The 15,349-nt window shown below is 42.2% G+C and overlaps 1 protein-coding gene and 1 pseudogene across 1 annotated transcript in view; one reads left to right on the top strand and one right to left on the bottom strand.

Moving 5' to 3' along the window:
* Nucleotides 1–15,349, bottom strand: part of BOLL (boule RNA binding protein) — an 88,057-nt gene that overhangs the window by 49,934 nt on the left and 22,774 nt on the right. The window lies entirely within an intron of this gene.
* On the top strand, nt 10,673–12,413 carry LOC147030128 (uncharacterized; annotated as a pseudogene).

Genomic DNA, 15,349 nt, shown 5'->3' with positions numbered 1-15,349 from the left:
AGCATTTAGGATCATTGGTATCTCCCGCGGTGAGGCTGAGTCTTTGGGCTTCTAACTCTCTCACCGCAGGCAGGTCAGTGGTCTTTCTGTCTTCTGTCATCTCCTCTCCGGTCTCACCCCCTGCTCTGCCTGCGATATGCCCCCCCCCCATATTTCCGCAGAGCGCTCAAGGTCTGCCAGAAACCCTCTTCTGGTGAAACTACCAAAATCACAAATTACTGCTCACCTTCACTCTTTCATTCCTGCTTTTCCACCTTTGGAATAAACTCCCACACTCTCTTCAATCCCATCCCCCCCCCTAGGCCTTCAAAACAGCTGTGCACCACCACCACTTATCTTCCCCCATACAAAACCTCCATCTTTTCTACCCCCGTTAATACACTCCAAACACACGTCCTTCAAATTCCCTGCTTTCCTTCCTGAAAGTCCCCGTGTTGTATACCCCGTGTTCCCCACCCCATCCCTTCCACAGATCTCCTAATATCTCTGTTCCCCATTGTTTTGTCCTTCCCTCTCCCACCCCTTTTGTCTCATGCCCCCCTTGCTGTGTGTTGTGCGTTCGCTCTCATACGAGCTTTGATAATGTATACAAAAAACATATATATTGAATCAATTCCTTCCTCGTGGCACTCCCAATCTGTCCCCCAAGTTTTGTGTCAATCCATCCATAACATTTAGAGATATTGTGCTATCTATCGTTTTTGGCCCTATCTATCTCTCAATGGTGAAGAATCACGTAAATTATCAGATCTGAATCAGGAACCGGTTCTTTACAAAAATCGAATCATTTCGTCCTCGTCTCACCCAACACCTCCACCAAAGTTTGTCTGATTCCGTCCACAACTTTTTGAGATATCCTGTTCAGACGAACAAACACACAAGAAAATGAAAATGTTCCACTTCATAATAACGGTACTTGCAAAATCCACCCCTCTCTCAACCAAAATCTCTCCCCTCAAAATCCACTCAAAGGTTGCCATGGATACATCACATTGTCCCTTTTGTCAAGATTAAAATTGACAATCTTCATCAAAGCTCAGGTCATTCGGATGAAAATTGATTATTTTTCAGATTGAAATTGATGATTTTCGAAGTTTAACCTTGAGTTTACCTTTGACCTTTCGATCTCAAAAATCGTTGCTTTCCCAATTCAGTAATGCATTCTGCAATTGCTGTTTAATTTTCAAGTCAATCAGATGAAAATTGATTATTTTTCAGATTGTAATTGATAATTTTAGAAGTCAATTCTCATTGGACGTTCTCTACTGATGCGTCATCGTCACCTCCCAATGGTCTAGGTGGGAGGAGTCTGTTCAGTGTTCAGCTCTCCAATTGGAGGTTGCAGAGTCTGAGGCAGAGTCCCTAAGGCTGTTCTAGAATCTTCTTCACAACCAGCCGTGATCATGAGACGAGTTAGTGTTCCTATTCTTCTTTGCTCAAATAAGCAAAGCGAGTGGACACTCTTTTTGCCGACATAACATGGGGTCCGCGGAATAGATAAATGTCGCTTCTAGTATTCGGAGATGTGTTATACTTCGGAGATGCGGAGGACGAAGTGTGCGAAAGCTCAGTCAGGTCAATCGGATGAAAATTGTATATTTTTCAGATTGAAATTGATTACTTTAAAAGTAATTACTTGATTTGATTAGCTAAATCTTGATTTAATTACTTGATAATTAAGTAATTACTTGATTAAATTAAGTAATTACTTGATTAAAAAAGTAATTACTTGATTTGACTTTTGACCTCAAAAATAGTTGGTTTCCAATTACAGTGATTGCTGCTTAATTTTCAGACCGGCAAGCTGCTTAATTTTCAGGTTAATCAGATGAAAATTGAAGATTTTTCACATTAAACTTGATTTTAGAAGTTTGACCTTTGACCTCAAAAAGTTGCTTTCCCAATTCTGTGATGGACTTTGCAAATCCTGTTCAGGGAGAGGGAGAGGAAGAGGGAGAGGGAGAGGGAGAGGGGGAGAGGGAAAGAGCCCACAGATCACAGTGAGGCAAAGGGGGTGAGTTTTTCCATTGGCACTCCAATGGGTCAATGTGGTTTCTCGTCCTTTTCTTCATCGGGAGCTGTGTTTGTTCGCATTAGTTTTCTCGTGCTGGTATATGCTGACACAGCCTGGTAACACTTTGTGCTTTCTTTCAAATCCCTGCTTTTCACAGAAAGCTGTAACCCCTCCTGCCCTTTCTCCCCCAGTTCTACTTAGTCCGGGGAATTTTCTATGAAAGAAATGTCGACACATTCCCGATATGCAGCTTTCAAGGCCCTTACACGGAAGCATGGCGTGGTGTGTGTCCCTCCCAACGAGGTTAGTGCCGACCATGTGATTGCAATCGTCAATATAATCAGAATGAATAAGATTTGTGCAGCGTCATGAATGAACAAACGTGTCGTGGTTTTTACAGCGTGTGTGCTGGTATACAATTGCACCGAGTTTGAAATGTCCCCGGTGTCTACCATGTCTCCGGTGTCCCCCCCCCCGCCCCCCACGCGCCTCAAGTGACAGCTAGTGATGGCCGTCCGGTAGATGGCAGTGCGTAACCTAGACGGAAATGGCGACAATTGACGGAAATACCCAGAGTATTCATGGGCCGACAACTGACGGAAACAATTGACGGAAATACCCACAACTGACGGAAACATCCGAAGAGATAATAATTTGCGGGTTTCTGCATGAACTACACATTAGATTCACACAATACTGCCTTTTTTCAATGGAAATTTGTGAAACGAATGTGTTATATATGTTTTCAATGGAAATTTGTGAAACTAATGTGTTATATATGTGAAAACCATTGAATTTATTGTTTGATAGAAAAAACCAAGAAACGCTCCCCTCTCATGTACGAACCAACGAAAGACGTCATTTCCGCCCACCATGGCATTTCGCGCTGAACACCGAAAGCTAAGTTCTTCTTATGCCATTATTCTCTTTAATATTAGCCATAAACAAGTGTTTCGTCATGCATTAGTAGTTGAAATTTACTTACAATTATGGCAGATATTGGTGGCAAAGTGATGTGGTTCTTTCAACCAGGGACATCTTGAATTATTTTTTACATCATTCTTTTGCAGCCTCCTGCCACGCTGTATCGAACGATTTCATTCCTTCTGTTATATATATATATATATATATATATATATATATATATATATATATATATATATATATATATATATATATATATATATATATATATATATATATATATATATGTGCTTATCACAATAATAACAACATTTTTACATTTCAAATATTAAGTATGCTTTTCAATTGTTTTTCAACTGAAAAAGCATAAATTGCATATTTTAACATTAGTGTACTCATTTGCTTCACCACACACGCTATATTGAAGGATTTCACTTGTTGTATCTCAAGAAACCCTCATACTTAAGATGGTTGCGGACAATACATAAGATTTGTCCACACACAATAGACACTTCATTTTGGTTTCCATACTCGACACCCCATCTATAAAAACAGCCTTATCAAATGTAGCAGAGCTATCTCGGTATGGTACTGTCGTGTCCCAGTAAACCTCGTTCGGGAGTGAGATCCGTACAAAAAAGTTTACATGAAAACTCGCATATAAGTGGGGGTAATGCAAAGTTTGCCAGAGGGAAAGAAAATGTAAATGGGGTGCAAAGAAAGCCCGTGAATAATTATTCTTCCGTGCTGACTTGTGCTCTCTGTGGGGAGCGAGGACATTCTGTTGGGCAGTTATAAGTGGGGAAAGCAACAAGGAGCTTTTACGACACTACCTTACGTCACATAGATGGAAGTCCTCTGGAGAGGGGACGACGCCTCCATCAGACCTGCGTAATGCAGGATTTAAGCCTTTTATTAGAGATGGTTTTGTGCCAGCCGAAGGTAATCTCTATATCTATAAAACTGAGGATGTGTATGTGTGTGTTTGGTCGTTATGCATTTCCACAAACTCCAACCGATTCCATTCAAATTCGGTACGATTATGGCTTTTGGTCCAACTTAGGTCATGGGCTATAATTTTTTTCCATAACACTTCCGATATTCAAAAAAATCGATAAATCGATATCCCTTATGCGATTTATCCATTCAAATCCACTCAAGTTTAAGGCTTATGGGGGACGCAAATTTCCACTTTGCCCCAGGCGCCGTTTACCTCCGCTACGCCAAGCTGTCAGGGTTAGGGTTAGGGTTAGCTGTTAGGGTTAGTGTTAGGGTAGCTAACTCTAACCCTAACAGCTATTCAGGAAATTTGCAAGAAAGCCCGGGCGACGCCGGGCTTTACTGCAAGTTCTGAATGTGAGCGACCTGTGAAAATCTTAAGAGACACAGGGGCGTTGCAGTCTATAATGCTGGAGAGAATTTTTCCAGAGTCTGTAAGAATGTGGACTGGTACCAATGTGTTATTACAAAGACTTGGGGGTTTTGTTAAAGCTCCTCTTCAGGTGGTTAACCGAAAATCTGATTTGGTATCTGGCCCAGTTCTTGTGGCTATACAACCTACTCTTCCAATGGAGGGGGTTTCTTTAATCACCAGGAATGATTTAGCTGCTGATAAAGTCTTGGTGAATCCACGAATGGTGGATGAGTCCATTGTTGAGAATTATGCGGAACCGGCAGAGAAGCAGGTTTCTGATGTGATTCCGACATGTGGTGACTCGTTCTAAGTCCAGACAACACTTGGATGAGAGTGCAGTGGAAGAGGACATGGGCGTAGAAACTGCATTTACGCTAGACGGAACCTTTATGGACCAGGTTGGTGATGAGGTTACTGCTAGTGAAACTAGTGATGGTCATGGACCAGGAGAAGATAAGAAGACTGATAGCAAATCAGAAAAGTCGAGTCTCAGTAAAAGGAGACCTCCAGACTGTCATGAGAGAGAGAGAGCAGCCATTGAGTGAGGTTGTCACCTCACCGTTGGTACTGGTTGTTACTGTACGGGCACAAAGTGGCATGTGTGATGAGGTGAAGTTTGACCACATTAGGGACTACGCTTGTCTGAAGTTAACTAACTCAGAGGTTTTATCACACTTGGATCCAAAATTGGATCATTTGTCGTACCAACAGCGGGGGCAAATTGCAGATTCTTCATAGCTTTACTCACTTGTTTTCAGATGTACCTAGCCGTACGGATTTAGTGTGTCATGATGTGGACGTGGGAGATGCTAAACCCATAAAATAACATCCGTATAGAATGAATCCGGTTAAGTTGGAACATTTGAATCGGGAGATGGAATACATGCTTGAGAATGATATCATTGAACCGAGTGAAAGTGAATGAAGTTCACCATGTGTTCTGGTGCCCAAACCAAATGGCAGTTTCCATTGTTGCACTGATTTAAAACAAGTTAATGCAGTGAAGAGAACAGATACTTATCCACTTCCTCGAATTGATGATTACAATAACAGGATTGGTCATGCGAAGTTCATAAGCAAATTTGACTTGCTTAAGGGGTATTAGCAAATTCCTCTCACTGCACAGGCAAAAATAATTTCACCTCCAGATTTTAAAGTTTGTCGAGAGGTATATCGGCTGAGATAAAGCTCGTAACTACCCGATCAACAAATTTTGGTCCCTTGCTCACTTTCTCAGCTCGCAGCAATGTCTGTCGAGGTTCATTTTCAGAATCCTTGGCTCTCATGTATTTTGTATTGTTACGATAGTTCAGAACACTGGACCGTCATTCGTGGCACACGACTATAGAACATAACAAATTCTTCCCAGAAGTTACTACAAACTGAGTTGGAAATTCTGCTGCAAAGGCTTGTACTTTTGCAATAGAAGCAGCTTCCTTAGGCATAATTGGCAAGTAGCGCTGACGTACTTATAACAGAGATTAAACTCGATAGTTAAGTAAAAGGAGGTAAAATGTAACAACTTGATAGCAAACAGGAACACCACAGCAACACGACAGGAAGTCAGTTCATTCAATGCACATAACAGGTGATACTCGATCAAAATGGTGTTTTTAATCGCCGCTTCAGGCAGGCACGACGCCACATGGCCGAGCATTTAGCAGATTTAGCCATTCAAGTGTGATTAACACCAGAAGTTGCGCATATAATGGAAAAGTTGCGCTTGTAACTCCCTCCCACTGCATCCTCAGGCAAAAAGAAAGCGATATCTTTGCATTTTGCGATACGGGAATGTCGTGAACAAAATTTGCAAAAAACTGCCCGACTGATTAACACTACATGGCCAAAAGTATGTGGACACCTGCTCGTCCCACTTCTCATTCCAAATTCATGTTGTATATTATTTCCGAGTTTGTGGTTTCGTGTCGCGCTATCTTCGACTTTGTTCTGCGCTCGAGTAACGTGATATTCGGCTTACATTATCTCAAAGACCATATGAGGTGCATGGTACAAAAAAAAGTATATAAAATGGTTCTGAAACGGTGGAATCCTATTCCACTTACTGCATTAAAGTAAAATTACTACTGATACTCTGCATCAGTTCCTTTCTCAAACACACCCACCCCAACATGTCACGCAGAGCACAGGTTATGCTAGTGGGCATTAATGTGGAGGTCCCCCCCCACCCCTGTACTGCTACAACAGGCTCCACTCTTCTGGGAAGGCTTTCCACTAGATGTTGGAAGATTTATGCAGGGATTTGCTTCCATTCAACCACAAGAGCATTTGTGAGGTCAGGGACTGATGTTGGGAGATTAGGTTTGGCTCACAATTGGAGTGTCAATTCATCCCAAAGGTGTTTGATGGGGTTGAGGTCAGGGCTCTGTGCAGGCCAGTCAAGTTCTTCCACACTGATCTCGACAAACCATTTCTGTGTGGACCTTGCTTTGCGCACGGGGGCATTGTCATGCTGAAACAGGAAAGGGCCTTCCCCAAACTGTTGCCACAAAGTTGGAAGCACATCATCATCAAGAATATCATTGTATGCTGTGGTGTTAAGATTTCTCTTCAATGGAACTAAGGGGCTTCACCTGAATCATGAAAAAACAGCCCCAGACCATTAATCCTCCTCCACCAAACTTTAGAGTTGGCACTGCATTCGGACAGGTGGCGTTCTCCTGGCATCGGCCAAACCCAGATTCGTCCGTCGGACTGCCAGATGGTGAAGCGTGATTCATCACTCCAGAGAACGCGTTTCCACAGCTCCAGAGTCCAATGGCGGTGAACTTTACACCACTCCAGCTGACACTAGGCATTGCGCATGGTGATCTTAAGCTTGTGTGCAGCTGCTTAGCCATGGAAACACATTTCATGAAGCTCTCAACGAATAGTGTTTGTGCTGATGTTGCTTCCAGAGGCAGTTTTGGACTCGGTACCGAGTGTTGCAACCGACGACAGACAATTTTCCATGCTCCGTGCTTCAGCACTCGGCGGCGCTGTTCTGTGAGCTTGTGTGGCCTACCACCTCACGGCAGAGCTGCTGTTGCTCCTAGATGTTTCCACTTCATAATAACAGTACTTACAGTTGACTGCGGCAGCTCTAGCAAGGCAGGATTTGACGAACAGACCTGTTGGAAAGGTGGCATCCTGTGACGTTGCTACGTTGAAAGTCACTGAGCTCTTCAGTACAGCCAATTATACTGCCACTGTTTGTCTATGGAGATTGCATGGCTGTGTGCTTGATTTTATACACCTCTCAGCAATGGGTGTGGCTGAAATAGCCAAATGCACCAATTAGAAGGGGTGCTCACATATTTTGGCCATGTAGTGTATGTGTTAGTATCAAAAATTCTGATATTGCCAAGAAGATGCATTGCTAAAGGTGGGTTCTCACGGGACACGCGTACGGTTCGCGAAGGATGCGAATGTCGTAAAAAATGGCAAAGTCCAACATTCGCATTTTAGGCTCCAAAAGTTCGCCAAACATGCGCGGGGGTTCGGAAGCGTCCTCAATTGTTCGCAGGAGTCGTTTTATGTTCGGCGGGAATTTCAAACTTTTTTGTAGTGAAAATGGTGAATTGGTGAAAATTTTATCTCAATCTGTCAAACAGTTGCAGAGAAAAACACAAAAGTTCTGTACAGACAAACAAACGGACACAAATGTAATACCCTCTCCTTCGGCGAGGTAAATAACAAAAGTGTGCCACCTTAGAAACAATGCCAATGATCAGTGGCTAAGTGTTGCTGCAATTTCCTCAGCAACCGGCATGAGGTATTGTCGCAAAACAGACAAGTGTTTAAGGTCAGTGCTTTGTACTTATTGCACCTTCCAATCATGGTCACATCATCGCATACCTCCCTCAGAGCCAGGTCTTTTCACCGACCCCGACCTTATTTTACCTGTCTCTGAAAGCTTTAGAACCAATAAATTTTTGCCATTCTTTTTCCTTTTCTAGTAAAAACCACAAAACCTTGTATCAACAATGTTTAAAAGCTCTTTTTCCTTTCTCGTTTACCTCAGCACCTTGTAAGTGATCCACAATCCTGCCACACACTCCTTTCTCCCCAAATTGAGGGTGGTGCTGTAAAAAAGAACCTGTGCAAAAAACGTTGGTGATCTCCAATGGAGAATTGCACATTGGATACTGCCCATAAACTCTCTTATCCACCGCTTCACACAAGCAATAAGCGATCAGTGATACCTTGTCCCATGCAATCGTTTAACTCCCTTCTTTATTTTCTTGAAAGTTTCCAATTTTAAAATTGCTTTATTTTCTTTTAGTTTCTTTAGGAAATTTCTTTAGGAAATTAGGAAATAAAGTTTCTTTATTTCCAATTTTCATTTTTGGTCCAAGTGGCTCCTTAACATCCAAACAATAGTTCTTGCACCATTTTTTACTTCCCAAGGAAAATTGACAATTAACAAAACAAGAAAATCAAAGATGAACGAGAACGACAACATTCGACACCTTTCGCCAGATATGCCTCCGCCCACATTATTACATCATTAGACAGTTGTGGCCAAAAATATTGGCACCCTTGCACTTTTTCCGAATAACTCACAATTGTCTTTAAGAGTAAGTTGAAATTGACAAAAGTATTTGGTCTCTCGAATTCTATATTTCACTGTTAATATTTTAGAACTTAATATATCCTTTTAAATCAGAAAATAAAAAGAAATGGCATTGACAAAATTATTGACACCCTCGACTTAATATTTGGTAACACAGCCTTTGGACAAAATAACTGCAGTCCAGCACTTCCTATAGCCATGAATGATATTCCTACACCCCCTACTGGCAGTTTGGCCCACTCTTCTTGTGCAAACTGTTCCAGTTCTCCCAGATTTGAAGCGAGTCTCCTCCTAACGACCGTTTTCAGATCTCCCCGCAGGTGTAGATCTGGAGTCATTGCTGGCCACTTCAGAAGTCCACCATTTTGTGTTTAACCCATAGACTCCTATAGAGAAGGACTGGAACCTCACGATCTCGGGGTTTGTAACTTGAGTCTGAAGGATTAGCTTGAGTCCAGGGCTAAAATGACTTCTAGAAGGGCTAGAGACACGATCTCGGGATCCATATAGGGGGTTTTGAGGACGGCGAGTTCAATAGTGTCATTTTCAACACCACCTGAGGTCATCTTCAAGGTCATAAGGTCATATGTCAAGGTCAAATTAATGAATTTTGGTATTTTTTGCCCGTTTTTGTGTCGAACTCATAGAGAAAAACTTTTGTGAAATCTATGACAAAACATGACATTGTGCACCTACTTGCTGATTTCTATCATCGTTAACTAATGTATGTTTTGTTTGTTTCTCTTTCAGAAACTGTCCAGCTGGTGATCTCATAGGATCTTTGTGTTCTTTCCTGCTTTGGCGACAATATGCCACGTCATTGCAGCTGCTTTGGTTGTCGAGGAAACTATGATGGGACGCCTTATGTAAAGGTCACATCCTTCCCAAAAGATCCTGAGGAGAGGGAGAGATGGATATTAGCAATGCCAAATGAGAAAGAAAGCTTGAGGAGCTTAAAGGAGATATATATATATATATATATATATATATATATATATATATATATATATATATATATATATATATATATATATATATATATATATATATATATATATATATTTGTGAGACACATTTCAATTGTGATTGGGTGTCAGTTAGGGGTGGCAAACGACCCAAAGAACCCCCAACAATATTTCCTGGAGTACCGAAATCAGCTTTGAAGCAGGTGACCTCAGCCCCATGCCCAACATCATCTTCTACATCAGAATCAAGAGCTAAGAAGATGCAGGCAGCTGATGAGGCTGCAGACAATATCCAAGATTTCGACCACTTCTGTGCTAAAATCGGCTCCTATTTTTCTGGCTTTATCGTCATAAAAGACCAGGAAAACCTTTACCTATCAAGAACTGATGCAACTGGACAAACTGTCAAGCAGTTCTTTCATTTCCAACAAATTCACTCACCTTTTGGATTTCTATTCTTGAATAGAGTTGAGAAAGATGGCATTGAGGTGCCCAAACGACTTTTTCCTTTGCAGAAGAACAGCCTGCTCTCAAAATGGTCGCAGATTATATCCATAACTGACCAGGTAAACATCTATGAATGCACAAGCAAGGAAATTCTTCAGCTTGTAATAAGCCAGCTCTGTTGGATGGCTGAGGCACACGAGCTTCCTCATTTCACCTTCCTTTTGTCGCAGCTGCATATTATGTTCAAACCTCTTGATTGTCGCCGATTTGATACTGATACTATGATTTTCGCAATGCAGCTTCACAACATATCACCCACTGCATACAAAATGATTCGTCGATCCGGCTTAATCATTCTACTATCAACAAAAAAGGTGAAACAGATGCTTGCTAGTAGTCAGCAGGAGTCCAACCTCAAAACCTTGTTCGACCAGCTTAAACCACTGCAGCGTTTGGTCAATTTAATGTTTGATGAGGTAAAGCTGGTCGAGACATTGCGATTTTCTGGAGGGCATGTTGTAGGTAGGATATGCTCAAAATGCAGCAGCGGGTGGTGAACACGAAATGCTTGCTACACATGCTATGGTTGTTGAAGTTGCCTGCCATTTCAGTGGTCCACGCTATATTCTACGCATTTTGCCCTGTAAAAAACTAACTGCCGATCAGCTGAAGGAACTCCTTATCGAAGCTGCATCAGCTGTAGTTGGTGCTGGCGGTACTGTGATTTCTTTGATATGTGACAATTGCAATACCAACCGCATTGTTTATTCAAAATTTGGAGGACCAGGAAGTTGCCAAGTGCTGTCAATTCAAGAGCAATCTATGTTCTTAGTGTACGACTACGTGCACATCTTCAAAAATGTTCGCAACAACTGGATTACTGTTGATGGCAAGACACTCTCATTTGTCGTAGATGGTAATGAGTACAAAGCTTACTGGAGTGATATTCAGAAGGTTTATGAGATCGACCGGGCTACTCCTATTGCTGAACGAAGCTGACGCACATCGCTGTTTTCCCCAAGCCCCTTCAACGCTAGAGCGTACCATTGGTATGCCAAGTGTTCAATGACAAGACTGTCGCTGCTTTAAAGCCCTTCAAGGATTCACTGGGCATCAGTGAAGGCACAATCATCCTCACCCAGATAATTAGTGAGTGGTTCAAGATGATGAACGTGAAAGACCGTTTCTCAGCTATCCATCTGCGCGACGAATCCAGACAGCCTTGGACAGCAGACTGTACAAGTTTCACTAAGCTGGAGCAGGCCTGCCAAATTATATCTACCTGTGCATGGCAAGGAGGTGGTGGTCGTAAGCTGAAGCTAAATCAGCAAACTGCTGAAGCCTTCACTGTGTCCACACGTAATAATGTGGATGCTGCCAAATTGCTTCTGGCAGAGAAAGACTTTGACTACATTCTTCCTGCTATATTTGCAGATGAAGCCTTGGAAAAGTTTTTCGGCTAAGCCAAGCAAAGAAGTGGTGGAAACTTGTACATTGATGTAGTTCACATTATGGCTGCAGCTAAAATTGTAAATTTGCAAACACTCATTAAGCATGACATTATGCCCGAATCTAGTTCTCGTGTGATTGATCGCGACAAGAACCGTACAACTTCCATAAATCCAGATGAGCGAAGTGAACTCATTGACGAGATTACTCCTCAAGACACTCAGGATCTCTTGGGGTCTGACAATACCCTGAAGCATAAAGTAGTTTATTTGGCCGGACACCTTGTTCATAAATATGGCGATAGCACTAGTATGGAGATCATTGATGATGAAGATGGTAACGAGGTGTCATCTGAGTTTCTAGATAATTTGAAGAGGTGGATTGAGTGTGCCGACTATGTCAACCGTCTTTTTTGTACATAACGCCTATGATTTGTATGACAAGACTAAAATGCGTTGCCGATTTCATTTTGGTGAGCTGTTATACTCTGTAGATGCACCTTTAGCTAGTAGTAATGCTGCATGTACTACTTTAGCTAACATTCTATTCAAAGCTCATGTCCTCAATGTAAGTGACAAAGAAAAAGCTTTGGGATTCCTCAGGAGGCAAGAAAAGCTCTCCAACTAGTGATCGACATTAACATAGTTGAAATAGGCATAGTGTTGTGACATGCATATAATGTTTATGTAATACGATATATGACAATAAATATCAAAGTTTGACAGCTCTACACACTTGCATCTTATTGCAATCAGCCATCTCTCACCGTTTATGAGTTAGACACAAAAACGGGCAAAAAATACCAAAATTCAGTAATTTGACCTGGAAATATGACCTTTTAACCTTGAAGATGACCTCAGGTGGTGTTGAAAATGACACTATTGAACTCGCCGTCCTCAAAAACCCCTATATGGATCCCGAGATCGTGTCTCGAGCCCTTCTAGAAGTCATTTTAGCCCCGGACTCAAGTTAATCCTTCAGACTCAAGTTACAAACCCCGAGCATGGGGGGTTCCAGTCCTTCTCTAAAGGAGTCTATGGTTTAACCATTCCTGGGTGCTTTTTGAAGTGTGTTTGGGGTCATTGTCCTGCTGCAAGACCCATGAACTTTGACGGAGACCCAGCTTTCTGACACTGGGTTGAACATTGTGCTCCAAAATGCCTTGGTAATCTCATGATTTAATGATGCCATGCACACATTCAAGGCACCCACTGCCAGAAGCAACACAGCAACCCCCAAAACATCACTAAACCTCCTCCATGTTTGACTGTAGGGAAGGTGTTCTGTTCTTTGAAAGCTTAATTTTGTTTTCTGTAAACATAGAGATGATGTGCTTTTCCAAAAAGCTTTAATTTGGTCTCATCTGTCCACAGGACATTCTCCCAGAAGGATTTTGGCTTGTTCAGGTGTGTTTTGGCAAACTCCAGTCAGGCTTTCTCATGTCTCTCTCTTAGCAGCAGAGTCCTCCTGGGTCTCCCACCATAGAACCCACTTCCATCGAGTTGGCGACAGATGGTGTGACTTGAAACTGTCGTACCTTGTGTCTGAAGGTCAGCTTGAATCTGTTTGGTGGTTGATCAAGGTGCTTTCTCCACCATTCGAACAATCCTTCACTGCAATCTTCGATCAAGTTTTCTCTTGCGGCCACGTCCAGGGAGGTTGGCAACAGTGCCATGGGTCTCAAACTTCCTGATAACATTGCGTACAGTAGACACAGGAACATCAAGGTCTCTGGAAATGGGCCTGTAGCCTTGAGATTGTCCATGCTTGGCTACAATCTTGTGCCTGACCTCCTTAGACAATTCTCTGGTTTTCTTTCTTCTCTCCATGCTCATTGAGGTACACACAGTGACACAAAAGAGCAGAATGACTCCTTTTCTCCATTCAAACTGGTTAAATGAGTGATTTTTATATTGCAGGCACATGCAACTCACCACAGGTGAGTTCAATTCCAAAGAAAAGAGAATTATCTGCTTGAAATCTAATTATTTCTGGCAACTTCTAAAGGGTGCCAATAATATTGTCTGGGCCATTTTAGGATTTCTTTGTGGAATAAGCTAAGATTTAGTAATATATTTTGAGAATTTTTTTTGTTTTGTTCCACTGCAAACCAAAGAAATACATATGTGGATACCAAAATATTTTTTAATTTCAACAATTTTCTGGAAGAAATGGTGCATTATTTGAAAAAAGTGCAAGGGTGCCAATATATTTGGCCACGACAGTAGGAGACAGAACGTAGACACAAATTTTTGTGGTATTAGTTTAGGAGATGATAGGTGAGTGCGGACGAGTAGGGCCGACCTAAAGTTCACTCCTCCGACACCACCGCCATTGCCTCAGTTATGTGCACACCAGGGACCGGTTGACGATGTTGGTCGGACCTGGTGCTTGTGTACTTGCATTACCCGATTTACTTTTTTGTTTTCCGTGCCGTGGGCTTTTTCCTGTTTTAATTTGTCTGTCTGTCCAGGACCTGGAGACATCACTGGATGTCTTTCAGGACACACCTTGCCCCCTTGCTGGTATCATCACCTTATGGTCTTGCCCATACACCTTGTTGGACCGCTTGCTATGTGACCGATGTACCACTCACCTTGTTCATACGTTTTACTGCACCACATTATTGTGGCCGTGTTTCCCCCACCACCAAGAACTTCTCCGTAGAGCAGCTCGGTGGAGGAAGATGTTTGTTGATTTAGAAAGGCCACTTCAAAATGGCCTATATGCTGGATCATGGCATGCCAGTTTTTGTTAGCAGGGCCTCCAGCCCGAAGATGAGCAAGAGGAAGAGCTTGGTGACGACAGCAAGCAGGTGTTCCTCCTGCCACATGAACAATGTTTGCTTTTGTGTTTTCTTTTCCTGCAGGTCCAGGGTCAGATTTTGTAAATATCTGATAATTGTTGTAGAGAGTTATTTAGAATTTTTAAAGCCCACCGGTAATGTTGTAGTTTCAAAATCCCGGCAATTTTGGTGTTACGTAAGGTTGTCGTGTGTGTCAGTTCGGTACCTCCCAATGCATTAAGTGCGATATATCTAGTTTAAAGTGTCGCATACACGGGGGATAGCATTAAGGCAATACGTTAAGTAGGCACTAGGGGATAATTACACATGTATGGCACACAGGAATGGTAAATTATCTGTCCCAGACTCAGGGTCAAGTTTGTGTTCGACTCGGGATGAGTCTGGAAAGGGAAGGAGGTAATGTTGCAGTGTAGAAACCACATGCTGAAATTGAAACGCACACAGCACGGAGACTCTTTAGAAAAGTTATTTCCCTAAAGGACGTTAAGAATAGCGCCTTCCCTATAGGGGTTATTATGTAATTAAATGTGTTGTGTTGGGAGTTTGCGCCCCCTCAACCGTTGGGATAATAGAGGCATCAGCGCATGATGACGTGTACCATAACTACTGTCATCATATAGGGTGTGCGTGTTTTACTGACATGGCGTTCAACATGTGCGACTAACACCAGCATTCTGGAACACGTGCCAAATTCCTATTTATTGTTTAAAGCCCCACAAAGTCCTTTGTCTGTTCATCTGAATGGACATCTACCCTG

This window comes from Eptatretus burgeri, chromosome 3 (assembly GCF_056783735.1).
Source record: "Eptatretus burgeri isolate ZD-2024b chromosome 3, Ebu_testis_v1, whole genome shotgun sequence".
NCBI lineage: Eukaryota > Metazoa > Chordata > Myxini > Myxiniformes > Myxinidae > Eptatretus > Eptatretus burgeri.
Note: the sequence above shows the minus strand (reverse complement) of the source record. Positions and strands in the feature narration are given on the sequence as shown.